Consider the following 12,046-nt stretch of genomic DNA (forward strand, 5'->3'; position numbering starts at 1 on the left):
AATAGTGTGTTTTTTTTTTTTGCTATATCCTACATCAGGTGATTGGATGTGCTTGCTATTTTATTGAGGGGTGAAATACAATTGTCAAAATAGCAGTACCCTAAATCTGGTGTTTCAGCTGTGGCTAGCCAATTGAAATACTGTCTGCTGTCTGGCAAAGGATATATTTTTGTTCTGGGTCGAAATACAATACCCAACTTAGCAATTCCCTAATTCAGTGGTTTCTGAATAAAAATGGTATATTAGATTGAAGGTGCGGATAGGGTCATCCTCAATAACTTCACACGCTATCGTGCATTTCCAAGTCTAATTCTGTCTGTAAACGTATACCTGTCATCCAGCGCCTAAATAATAGGCCTACAATTTATATTCAGCTAAATCTGTGGTTATTGCTGTGACTGGTCAAGTTATTTAGTGTCCGTCGGGTTGAAATACAATACCCAACTTAGCAATTCCCTAATTCAGTGGTTTCTGCTGTATCAGGCCAAATCTATCCATAAAAGGGTATATTAGATTGAAGGTGCGGATAGGGTCATCCTCAATAACTTCACATGCTACCGTGCATTTCCAAGTCTAATTCTGTCCGTAAACGTATACCTGTCATCCAGCGCCTAAATAATAGGCCTACAATTTATATTCAGCTAAATCTGTGGTTATTGCTGTGACTGGTCAAGTTATTTAGTGTCCGTCGAAGCACAGTTTTTGTTCTGGGTTGAAATACAATTCCCAACTTAGCAATTCCCTAAATCAGTGGTTTCTGCTGTATCAGGCCAACTTTAAATCTATCCATAAAAGGGTATATTAGATTGAAGGTGCGGATAGGGTCATCCTCAATAACTTCACACGCTACCGTGCATTTCCAAGTCTAATTCTGTCCGTAAACGTATACCTGTCATCCAGCGCCTAAATAATAGGCCTACAATTTATATTTAGCAAAATCTGTGGTTATTGCTGTGGCTGGTCAAGTTATTTAGTGTACGTCAAAGCACAGTTTTTGTTCTGGGTTAAAATACAATTCCCAACTTAGCAATTCCCTAAATCAGTGGTTTCTGCTGTATCAGGCCAACTTTAAATCTATCCATAAAGGGTATATTAGATTGAAGGTGCGGATAGGGTCATCCTTAATAACTTCACACGCTACCGTGCATTTCCAAGTCTAATTCTGTCCGTAAACGTATACGTGTCATCCAGGGCCTAAATACAAGGCCTACAATTTATATTCAGCTAAATCTGTCGTTACTGCTGTGGCTGGTCAAGTTATTTAGTGTCTGTCAAAGCACAGTTTTTGTTCTGGTTTGAAATACAATTCCCAACTTAGCAATTCCCTAAATCAGTGGTTTCTGCTGTATCAGGCCAACTTTAAATCTATCCATAAAAGGATATATTAGATTGAAGGTGCAGTTAGGGTCCTCCTCAATAACTTCACACGCTACCGTGCATTTCCAAGTCTAATTCTGTCCGTAAAAGGGATACCTGTCATCTAGGGCGTAAATACTAGGCCTACAATTTATATTCAGCTAAATCTGTTGTTACTGCTGTGCCTGTATTAGTCTAATATGGTACCTAAATAGATAGCCAGATAGTGTTAGGTGTCTGTAAAAAAAGGCCTGAATTTGAATTCAATACAATGGGCCAAATAATTTTTTTCTTATTGTGGTGAACAGTAACAATGAGGAAAACATCTAGTAAGGGAAGCGGACATGGTCGTGGTGGTGTTAGTGGACCCTCTGGTGCTGGGAAAGGACGTGGCCGTTCTGCCACAGCCACACGTCCTAGTGTACTAACTACCTCAGGTCCCAGTAGCCGCCAGAATTTACAGCAATATTTGGTGGGGCCCAATGCCGTTCTAAGGATGGTAAGGCCTGAGCAGGTACAGACATTAGTCAAATGGGTGGCCGACAGTGGATCCAGCACGTTCACATTATCTCCCACCCAGTCTTCTGCAGAAAGCGCACAGGTGGCGCCTGAAAACCAAGCCCATCAGTCTGTCACATCACCCCATGCATATCAGGGAAACTGTCTGAGCCTCAAGTTATGCAGCAGTCTCTTATGCTGTTTGAAGACTCTGCTGGCAGGGTTTCCCAAGGGCATCCACCTAGCCCTTCCCCATCGGTGAAAGACATAGAATGCACTGACGCACAACCACTTATGTTTCCTGATAATGAGGACATGAGAATACCACCTCAGCACGTCTCTGATGATGAAGAAACACAGGTGCCAACTGCTACGTCTTTCTGCAGTGTGCAGACTGAACAGGACGTCAGGGAGGAAGACTGGGTGGAAGACGATGCAGGGGACGATGAGGTCCTAGACCCCACATGGAATGATGGTCGTGCCACTGACTTTCAGAGTTTGGAGGAAGAGGCAGTGGTGAGACCGAGCCAACAGCGTAGCAAAAGAGGGAGCAGTGGGCAAAAGCAGAGCACCCGCCGCCAATAGACTCAGCCTGCTACTGACCGCCGCCATCTGGGACCGAGCACCCCAAAGGCAGCTTCAAAGAGTTCCCTGGCATGGCACTTCTTCAAACAATGTGCTAATGACAAGACCCGAGTGGTTTGCACGCTGTGCCATCAGAGCCTGAAGCGAGGCATTAAAGTTCTGAACCATAGCACAACCTGCATGATCAGGCACCTGCATGCAAAGCATGAACTGCAGTGGAGTAAACACCTTAAAAACAAGGAACTCATTTAGGCTCCCCCTGCTACCTCTTCTGCTGCTGCTGCCTTGGCCTTTTCTGCTGCTGCCACCTTAGCCTGTTCCTCCGCCTCTGGAAGAACGTTGGCACCTGCCGCCCAGCAAACAGAGGATGTACCACCAACACCACCACCTCCGTCACCAAGCATCTCAACCATGTCACACGGCAGCGTTCATCTCTCCATCTCACAAACATTTGAGAGAAAGCGTAAAGTCCCACCTAGCCACCCTCGATCCCTGGCCCTGAATGCCAGCATTTCTAAACTACTGGCCTATGAAATGCTGTAATTCAGGCTGGTGGACACAGACAGCTTCAAACAGCTCATGTCGCTTGCTGTCCCACAGTATGTTGTTCCCAGCCGCCACTACTTCTCCAAGAGAGCCGTGCCTTCCCTGCACAACCAAGTATCCAATAAAATCAAGTGTTCACTGCGCAACGCCATCTGTGCAAAGGTCCACCTAACCACAGATACGTGGACCAGTAAGCACGGCCAGGGACGCTATAAGTCTCTAACTGCACACTGGGTAAATGTAGTGGCGGTTGGGCCCCAGGCGGAGAGCTGTTTGGCGCACGTCCTTCCGCCGCCAAGGATCGCAGGGCAACATTCTTTGCTTCCTGTTGCATCCTCCTCCTACTCGGCTTCCTCCTCCTCTTCTTCCACCTGCTCATCCAGTCAGCCACACACCTTCACCACCAACTTCAGCACAGCCCGGGGTAAACGTCAGCAGGCCATTCTGAAACTCATATGTTTGGGGGACAGGCCCCCCACTGCACAGGAGTTGTGGCGGGGTATAGAACAACAGACCAACGAGTGGTTGCTGCCGGTGAGCCTCAAGCCCGGCCTTTTGGTGTGCGATAATGGGCGAAATCTCCTTGCAGCTCTGGGACTAGCTGGTTTGACGCACATCCCTTGCCTGGCGCATGTGCTGAATTTGGCGGTGCAGAAGTTTATTCACAACTACCCCGACATGTCAGAGCTGCTGCATAAATTGAGGGCTGTCTGTGCGCGCTTCCCGCGTTTACATCCTGCTGCTGCTCGCCTGTCTGCTCTACAGCGTAACTTCAGCCTTCCCGCTCACCACCTCATATGCGACGTGCCCACCAGGTGTAACTCTACCTTGCACATGTTGGACAGACTGTGCGAGCAGCAGCAGGCCATAGTGGAGTTTCAGCTGCAGCACGCACGGGTCAGTCGCACTGCGGAACAGCTCCACTTCACCACCAATAACTGGGCCTCCATGCGAGACCTGTGTGCCCTGTTGTGCTGTTTCGAGTACTCCACCAACATGGCCAGTGGCGATGATGCCGTTATCAGCGTTACAATACCACTTCTATGTCTCCTTGAGAAAACACTTAGGGCGATGATGGAAGAGGTGGTGGCCCAGGAGGAGGAGGAGGAGGAGGAAGAGGGGTCATTTTTAGCACTTTCAGGCCAGTCTCTCCGAAGTGACTCAGAGGGAGGTTTTTTGCAACAGCAGAGACCAGGTACAAATGTGGCCAGCCAGGGCCCACTACTGGAGGACGAGGAGGATGAGGATGAAGCATGTTCACAGCGGGGTGGCACCCAACACAGCTCGGGCCCATCACTAGTGAGTGGCTGGGGGGAAATGCAGGACGATGACGATACGCCTCCCACAGAGGACAGCTTGTCCTTACCTCTGGGCAGCCTGGCACACATGAGCGACTACATGCTGCAGTGCCTGCGCAACGACAGCAGAGTTGCCCACATTTTAACATGTGCGGACTACTGGGTTGACACCCTGCTGGATCCACAGTACAAAGACATTGTGCCCACCTTACTTCCTGCACTGGAGAGTGATAGGAAGATGCGCGAGTACAAGCGCACATTGGTAGACGCGCTACTTAGAGCATTCCCAAATGTCACAGCTGAACAAGTGGAAGCCCAAGGCCAATGCAGAGGAAGAGCAAGAGGTCGCCAACGCAGCTGTGTCACGGCCAGCTCCTCTGAGGGCAGGGTTAGCATGGCAGAGATGTGGAAAAGTTTTGTCAACACGCCACATCTAACTGCACCACCACCTGTAACGGATCGTGTTAGTAGGAGGCAACATTTCACTAACATGGTGGAACAGTACGTGTGCACACCCCTCCACGTACTGACTGATGGTTCGGCCCCATTCAACTTCTGGGTCTCCAAATTGTCCACGTGGCCAGAGCTAGCCTTTTAAGCCTTGGAGGTGCTGGCCTGCCCGGTGGCCAGCGTTTTGTCTGAACATGTAGTCAGCACGGCAGGGGGCGTCATTACAGACAAACGCAGCCGCCTGTCTACAGCCAATGTGGACAAGCTGACGTTCATAAAAATGAACCAGGCATGGATCCCACAGGACCTGTCCATCCCTTGTGCAGATTAGACATTTATAACTACCTCCCCTTAACCATATATTATTTTACTCCAGGGCACTTCCTCATTCAATCCTCTTTTTATTTTCATTTTACCATTAAATTGCGGGGCAACCCAAAGTTGAATGAACTTCTCCTCTGTCTGGGTGCCGGGGCCTAAAAATATCTGACAGTGGCCTGTTCCAGTGTTGGGTGACATGAAGCATGATTCTCTGCTATGACATGAAGCCTGAATCTCTGCTATGGGACCTCTCTCCTCTGTCTGGGTGTCGGGGCCTAAAAATATCTGACAGTGGCCTGTTCCAGTGTTGGGTGACATGAAGCATGATTCTCTGCTATGACATGAAGCCTGAATCTCTGCTATGGGACCTTTCTCCTCTGTCTGGGTGTCGGGGCCTAAAAATATCTGACAGTGGCCTGTTCCAGTGTTGGGTGACATGAAGCATGATTCTTTGCTATGACATGAAGCCTGAATCTCTGCTATGGGACCTCTCTCCTCTGTCTGGGTGCCGGGGCCTAAATATCTGACAATGGCCTGTTCCAGTGGTGGGTGACATAAAGCCTGATTCTCTGCTATGACATGAAGCCTGATTCTCTGCTATGACATGAAGCCTGATTCTCTTCTATGGGACCTCTCTCCTCTGTCTGGGTGCCAGGGCCTAAAAATATCTGACAGTGGCCTGTTCCAGTGTTGGGTGACAGGAAGCCTGATTCTCTGCTATGAACTGAAGCCTGAATCTCTGCTATGGGATCTCTCTCCTCTGTCTGGGTGTCAGGGCCTTAAAATATCTGACAGTGGCCTGTTCCAGTGTTGGGTGACATGAAGCATGATTCTCTGCTATGACATGAAGCCTGAATCTTTGCTATGGGACCTCTCTCCTCTGTCTGGGTGCCGGGGCCTAAAAATATCTGACAGTGGCCTGTTCCTGTGTTGGGTGACATGAAGCCTGAATCTCTGTTATGGGACCTCTCTCCTCTGTCTGGGTGCCGGGGCCTAAATATCTGACATTGGCCTGTTCCAGTGGTGGGTGACGTGAAGCCTGATTCTCTGCTATGACATGAAGCCTGATTCTCTGCTGACTTCAATGGGGTTCAGGTTCGGGGCGAAGTTCGGGTCGAGTTCGGATCCCGAACCCGAACATTTCCGGGAAGTTCGGCCGAACTTCTCGAACCCGAACATCCAGGTGTTCGCTCAACTCTATATTTCTTCTATTGTACTGAAATAGACCACTTGATTATTTATGAAGAAATACAAACGAAAGTCGTGCTGCATGTATATTTCTCGTATTGGACTAAAATAGGCCACTAAACGATTTTAGAGTAAATAACAGAAAAAGTGAACAGTGTATATTTTTGTCTTTTTCTACTGAAATATGGCAATAAATGCTTTTAGCGCAAATTACACCATATGTGAACTACGTTTATTTTTCTCATATTGGAGTGATATATGACAAGAAACACTTTTAGCTCAAATAACACCAAATATGAATTAAGTCTATTTTTCGATTTTTCTCTAGAAATATGGCAATAAACGCTTTTAGCGCAAATAACACCAAATGTGAATTTCATTTATTTTTGCTCGTATTATATGGAACTATGACAAGAAACCCTTTTAGCGCAAATATCACCAAATGTAAACTGCGTCTATTTTTCTCGTATTGGACTGAAATATGACAAGGAACGCTTTTTAGCGCTAATAACAGCAAATATGAACAAAGTCTATTTTTCTCTAGAAATGTGGCAATGAATGCTTTGAGCGCAAATAACACCAAATGTGAGCAGTGTCTTTTTTTCTCGTATTGTAGTGAAATATGACTATAAACGCTTTTAGCGCAAATAACACCAAATGTGAACTGTGTCTATTTTTCTCGAATTGTAGTGAAATATGACAAGAAATGCTTTTAGCACATTTTACAGTGTAAAATAAAAAAAATTAAAAATCATACTTACCTCATCTATTTGATCGCAAAGAGCCTTCCGCCGCCATCTTGATTGAAGATCCAGTGTGAAATCTCAAGCTACCAGTGATAATGTCATCATGTTGGCTTGCATGGTGACGTCATAAGTCACTGCACACAGGATCTTCAATCCAGATGGTGGTGGCCGGCTCTTTGCACTTAAATGAATGAGGTAGTATGTCTTTTTTTTTTTTTTACCGCCATTCAGGGAAAATCGATTCTTTACCACTAAGCATAAGGAAAATAGGCTTTGCGGCTAATTGAATTTTCCCTGAAATTTGGATCGAAGTCCATCTCGTGGACCTCAATTCGCTCAACACTAGTAGCAACCCTCAGATTTTCCCCTGCACAGGATCTGTGCTTCTGAGTATGGTTTATGAAAAAATATCAGTCTCCATGTCTTAAATAATAAATCAACCATACAGTGAAAATGTATAATGTTAAATTTGACCCACATACACCATTGTTTTTTTTTTAAACATACCAGCATTAACTGTAATGCACAAATATATAATACATATTAAATAAATAGTACAAAAATATTAAATCAAAATTATCTCTTTATGGAAGTAGCAATAAATTATATTAAAGTAAGTATAGTAAGGCCTCTTGCACACGACCCTATGTATTTTTCGGTCCACAAAAAACGGATCCGCAAAAAATATGATGACATCCGTGTGCATTCTGTATATTGTGAAACTGAACAGCTGGCCCCTAATAGAACAGTACTATCCTTGTCAGTAATATGGACAATAATAGGACATGTTTATCTTTTTGCGGAATGGAAAAACGAAAATATAGAAACAGAATACACACAAAGTACCTTCCTATTTTTTTGTGGACCCATTGAAATTAATGGTTCCGTATATGGTCTACAAAAAAAAAAAAAAAAGAACAGAAACAGAATGAAAATACGTTTTCGTGTGCAAGAGGCCTAAGTAAGTGATTCGGCTGGAAGGGTCAACACTTCATGCCTCACTTTTATCACCACCAATAGTGGTTTCCTCGGGGTAGCTCTGATTACCCCCAAAGAAGCCATAATCTTATAATGATCTGAACAGGCAGGATTCATATTTTTTTGTTTTTGTACTACATAAATCATGTTTTTCCTCATGTAGACTTGTGGTTTACTTCTTGATTGTTTCCTATTAGTTGACCTAAAAATATATTTGATAGAAATCACACTTGACTATTTTAGCTGGGCTGTGAAAGCAAAAGCCTCAAATGACAAATCTCCGTTTTAAAATCCCCCTTTTAGTTGTTACATATTTTATTTGCTTGGAGACAATAAAAAGTGATGTAAAGCACTTTCACTTGAATATATTAAATTATAAAACACCTCCTAGTTGTTTTGAGAGACTATTGTATGTTGAGATCTAAGAATTCTTGCCATTATGTGTCTTGCACATAAATCAAGTTGGTCTGCAACATAAGTGATTTCGACAGAAGGTCATTTAAAATTCTACATCTCTGTGGTGTAAAAAAAAATCAAAGGAAAAGCAAAGGCAAAATAAAAACACCACAACATGTCGTCATTTCACATGTATTTATACATTGATTCAAAATTAAAACTAATTCAGAATTGTTATTCTTCAGGGTGGAAACAAAATACAATAACATTGGTTGTGCAATCATTTATGTAACAAAAAACTCATAGATGCGCAATTTCATCCTGTGGAAAATGTATTGAATCTCAGGCATTTAATCTGGTGTGCTTAATATTGTGGTATCACTAAATCTACATCTAGAACTCTTTAAAGGTGTTCTCTGGAAATAATGATTTTTCAGCAAGTGCCCACAGCCTGCCTCTGTAAACAGAAGACTCCTTCTTACCTGCTCCCTGCCTCTCCGTTCCTCTACTGTGTCCCTTTTTCTGTCCCCGGCTTGTATTCTTCCACTGCTGCATGGGCAGGATCACATGATCTGCCATAGCCAATAACTAGATTCAATGGTGATGTGGCCAGAAGCAACACATCACCACTAAAGCCAGTCATTTACTGCAGTGGATCATTTGACCATGGCCATGCAGTGATGTAAGGAAACAAATCAAATGTGGACACAGCAGAGAATTGGAGTGTCAGGGGACAAGCCAGTATGAATCTTCTGTTTATGCAGGAAAGTTCTGGGCACTTGATGAAAAATCCATATTCCTCAAAAAAAACTTTTAGAAATAAGGTTCTAGAGACTATAAGTCAGGGAACAGATTTGAAAAGATTGCCAAATGGATAGGCAGCAAACATTTCACGGTCCAGAAGATCATCTACAAGTTTTCACACAACTGCTAACTTATCTAGGCCAGGCCATCCCAGAAGGTTCAGTTGAAGCTTTTATATCCCCTGAATATTACCACATGATCTGCAGGCTTCTCTTGCCACTATTGATGTTAAAGTGCATGAATCTAACATTTCAAATAGACTGTGCAGCATTTTACTAGAAAAACTGATACTAACTGTAAAAATTGACTTCTCAACATGGGTCCTGTTGCACCCAACATCAGAGAACCCACTGCAAATTCTTTATTGTGCTAGAGGATACTTGATGATAATATGCAATCCTCTGTCAGAAGACTAATGATCAGTTTAAAGTAGACCTTATAACATGACAATAACTAAATATACCAGGAAATTCACCAAGAAATGACTGAAAATAAAAGGAGGGTTCTTAAAGGGCATCTGTCAGCATATGAACCTGGCTGACCCGTTGCATGTGTGCTTGGAATCTGAAGGCATCTGTGTTAGTTCCATGTTCATATGTGCCCGTATTGCTGAGAAAAAATAAATTTTAATACATGCAAATGTGGGCGTTGCTGGTACACCTAGAAGCTCAGCTTTCTGCTATTTCGGCGACCTCTACACTTTCATTGACAAGGACAGGCAGATATAATAACGTTTACACTGCTTGGCCCTGTCAATCAAAGTGCACAGAGTGTGGCAGTTACAGAAAGAACAGAGCCTCTAGGTGTAATGGCAATGCCCCCATTGCTACTAAATGCTGATTTGCACATATGAATATGGGGCCAACATAAACGCCTTCAGCTGCCAAGTGCAACAGGTCAGCCAGTTTGACAGGTACAAAGATGTCCTTTAAATGACCAAGACAAATCCTAAATCCAAACTCTATCAAATTGCTGAGGAGGGATTTTAATCTTTCTGTGTGGGCAAAAAAAAACATTAAAGGGGTTGTCTCACAAAAAATATTCAACAGTTTTGAAAGCAGTGCCTGGATCTGAATACTTTTGTAATTGCATGTAATTAAAAAATTATCATAACCACTGAGTTATTCAAAAAAATGCATCTGTGTTGCACCACCTGCTCTTTGTTCTGTTTCTCATTTCTTTGACCTAATCACTGAAGAGGCCGCACATGCTCAGTTTCATCCTTCAAATGCCTCCTGAGCTGTGATAGGCGGAGGTGAGACAGGCCCCTTAGCTGCATCAAAAAAGACTCTCCCTCTGAGCTGTCAGCTTGATATAAATCTAGCAGAGAAATGAATGTGGAGATCTCTGGATCCATGTGAGGTACAGGGCTGGTTCTAGCTTTGTTAGAAAGAGGTTATCATGTACTATATGATGTCTGATATTCATTTTTACATTACTCATGGGATAACCCCTTTAGGTAATGCAGAACTAAGAAATCTCCATGCACAATATGGAGAAAAATGTCTCCATGTCAAAGACTGGTAGATGAAAACAGGAGATGTCTGTTGAAGAATGCTTCTGCCAAAGGGGAGTTCTATGCATTAGAGGTAGAGTGTACAAATATTTGTCATATATGTGTATCTTCTGATCAATAAATTGTTGTTTTCATTGTTCAGTTCCAATATGTTTACCTTTACATACTTTTTGAACAAACATCTGCACATCTACAGACGTGGACAAAATTGTTGGTACCCTTTGGTCAATGAAAGAAAAAGTCACAATGGTCACAGAAATAACTTTAATCTGACAAAAGTAATAATAAATTAAAATTCTATAAATGTTAACCAATGAAAGTCAGACATTGTTTTTCAACCATGCTTCAACAGAATTATGTAAAAAAATAAACTCATGAAACAGGCATGGACAAAAATGATGGTACCCCTAACTTAATATTTTGTTGCGCAACCTTTTGAGGCAATCACTGCAATCAAACGCTTCCTGTAACTGTCAATGAGACATCTGCACCTCTCAGCAGGTATTTTGGCCCACTCCTCATGAGCAAACTGCTCCAGTTGTGTCCGGTTTGAAGGGTGCCTTTTCCAGACTGCATGTTTCAGCTCCTTCCAAAGATGCTCAATAGGATTGAGGTCAGGGCTCATAGAAGGCCACTTTAGAATAGTCCAATTTTTTCCTCTTAGCCATTCTTGGGTGTTTTTAGCGGTGTGTTTTGGGTCATTGTCCTGTTGCAAGACCCATGACCTGCGACTGAGACCAAGCTTTCTGACACTGGCTAGTACATTTCTCTCTAGAATTCCTTGATAGTCTTGAGATTTCATTGTACCCTGCACAGATTCAAGACACCCTGTGCCAGACGCAGCAAAGCAGCCCCAGAACATAACAGAGCCTCCTCCATGTTTCACAGTAGGGACAGTGTTCTTTTCTTGATATGCTTCATTTTTTCGTCTGTGAACATACAGCTGATGTGCCTTGGCAAAAACTTCGATTTTTGTCTCATCTGTCCACAGGACATTCTCCCAGAAGCTTTGTGGCTTGTCAACATGTAGTTTGGCATATTCCAGTCTTGCTTTTTTATGATTCGTTTTCAACAATGGTGTCCTCCTTGGTCGTCTCCCATGTAGTCCACTTTGGCTCAAACAACGACGGATGGTGCGATCTGACACTGATGTTCCTTGAGCATGAAGTTCACCTTGAATCTCTTTAGAAGTCTTTCTAGGCTCTTTTGTTACCATTCGGATTATCCGTCTCTTAGATTTGTCATCAATTTTCCTCCTGCGGCCACGTCCAGGGAGGTTGGCTACAGTCCCATGGATCTTAAACTTATGAATAATATGTGCAACTGTACTCACAGGAACATCTAGTTGCTTGGAGATGGTCTTA

Source organism: Bufo gargarizans, chromosome 5 (genome assembly GCF_014858855.1).
Source record: "Bufo gargarizans isolate SCDJY-AF-19 chromosome 5, ASM1485885v1, whole genome shotgun sequence".
Taxonomy (NCBI): domain Eukaryota; kingdom Metazoa; phylum Chordata; class Amphibia; order Anura; family Bufonidae; genus Bufo; species Bufo gargarizans.